At 28.7% G+C, this 2,342-nt stretch overlaps 1 long non-coding RNA gene across 1 annotated transcript; it reads left to right on the forward strand.

Moving 5' to 3' along the window:
- On the forward strand, nucleotides 1,852–2,324 carry LOC110012138. The gene is made up of 2 exons (XR_002287273.1): nucleotides 1,852–2,004; nucleotides 2,097–2,324. It is a non-coding gene; the product is annotated as an uncharacterized LOC110012138 (long non-coding RNA).

A 2,342-nucleotide genomic window follows, 5' to 3' on the forward strand; every position in this document is an offset into this window, starting at 1 on the left:
TTAATACAAAATATGAGTATATTTATGACTGTGTCCAAAATCGGAACATTTATAATGTTAAAACAATTTAAATAACACCAATCTAACTAAATTAGTAAAAATTACTTCTAAATAAAAAAAAAAATCCACCATAAATTTTTAGAGTCCAAAGTTACTCACTAACCATTTATAATTCATGTACCATATGAATAATATAGTAAATCATATAATATACATCATAAAATGTCTTTTCCATGATTCTCTATAAATGTGCTGGAAATTTAAGAGATTTTTAAAAATATAAAGCCTATTGTTAATTAGATTAATGATACATTATCGTAATCAAAGTGTATGTATATAGACTGCATTTTGCATTTTTCCATTTCTGCTATTGTGGAGTGGATACTAAATTTACTATATGGTCTCGGTGCAATATGAAGTTTTAAGTTTTGGTGTAATTATTCATATATTAGTACTCGAATAAAATTTTAGTTATCTATATTTTTCCTAAACAATTTTAGTTGCATATAGAAATGAACAAATATATTAATGATTAGAATTTAGAAGTATATGGATCATTAATATGGTCGTATATGTTCATATATAATTAATATGAATTTTTGTTACGTACATAATTTTCAGTACGGACATGCAATTTTTAATGCGTACGGATATGTAATTTTTGCTGTGTATGGATGGTCATAATTAATTGAGAAAAAATATGATTTTAGTCCTGTGATTTAGGGATTGATATTTTTTGTCTTGTACGAATTGATTTTCTCAATTTAGTCCTATAACTTCAAAATTGCAGCAATTTTATTTTTTGAGCTAATTTGATCAAAAATTGCTCGTGACTTGCACATAACCTAATTAAGTTGCAATTTTATTCTTATCAATCAATTTCGTACAGGATCAAAATTGCCAACACCCTAAGTTACAGGACAAAAAATACAAACCTCTCATAAGTTATAAGATTAAAAATGCAACCACCGTAAATTACAGAACTAAAATTATATATTTTTTCTAGTTAATTCAATATGAATATGAGCTATTTACGATATTCGCATAAAACAACTATATGGAAAAATTATATTTTTTATCATATGTTTTATATCATGAATGATGTATCATATGATGTAGTGTGGTTATGACAAGATCATACATGATAATAACTTTATGTTGAAACATATAACTTGTTACATGAAAGCAAATGATTGGCTACTCTATTATGAACTATAATAAGATGAAAAACAAAAGAAGTCCGACATAGAAGAATTTTCATACTGTTAAGTCTACGAAATAGTGTCAGTTTGATTTCAGTATATCTTTTATAATATGTGTCAACTTAACTAACATACCCATGAAGCTGCATAAATTAATATATTTTTTGTATCTACTTAAATAAAAAATATGTGTCGTTATACTCAACTAACATATCTTCTATATGAAGCTAACTAATAGACACATAGTTAAGAAACACGAGCTGTTATATCGACCAACATATATTCTTTATCTACTTAATTAGGATACACATAGTTAAGAGACACGTACAATTATATTAACTAATATAGACACGTAGTTGTATTAACTAACATATCGTTCTGTATCGACTTAACTAAGAGATACGTGCAGTATATTAACTAATGTACTTTGTCTATCTACTTAATTAAGAGATGCATGTAGGTATATTAACTAATGCACCTCACTAATATATTAAAAAAAAAAAGAAAGAAAAGAAGAGAGAGAGAGAGAGAGAGAGAGAGAGAGAGTTTTAATGAATTGGTTTCTTCTTTTTCTTGTTTATTTCGTTTTAGTAAATTATTTTACCGTTATGGCAAACGGCATTTTATTATTTTTTGCAAATTATTCTGACGATAAATATAAGCCAGAATCTGAGAATCACTCTCACAACACGGCAGAAGAACTGTCTCGCCTCTTTCTTCTCTTCTTTCCTTTTCTTCTAATTTCATGCTTCCACTTCCGGGACTAACAACATCTCTCCCAATTTCTGAACGAATGGATTGAGTAAAAGTTTCGCAATTCCTCTTTTTCCATTTGTAGTTTCTTGCTTTCTTGTATCAACAGAAATTTTACTAATGGTTCTAATATCCTTTCAGGATCCAAGATTCATACGGCTGATAACAGATGATGAAGTTCCCCCCAATGAAGGACCAAATCTGAGGGGATAGAAAAAAAATCAAGATTCCACCGGTGAAATCCTCAAGCATGTGGGTGGGTTGACTTGAGTTTCTCAAGAAATGAATCGTCAATTGCTTGGGCAACCCTTGTGGTTTTGGACATTTCTACTCTTGAAGTCGTGCATCAAGATTCCTCCATTATTAAGGTTCGAATTCCTCATGTTC

Source organism: Sesamum indicum, linkage group LG6 (assembly GCF_000512975.1).
Source record: "Sesamum indicum cultivar Zhongzhi No. 13 linkage group LG6, S_indicum_v1.0, whole genome shotgun sequence".
NCBI classification, from domain to species: Eukaryota; Viridiplantae; Streptophyta; class Magnoliopsida; order Lamiales; family Pedaliaceae; genus Sesamum; species Sesamum indicum.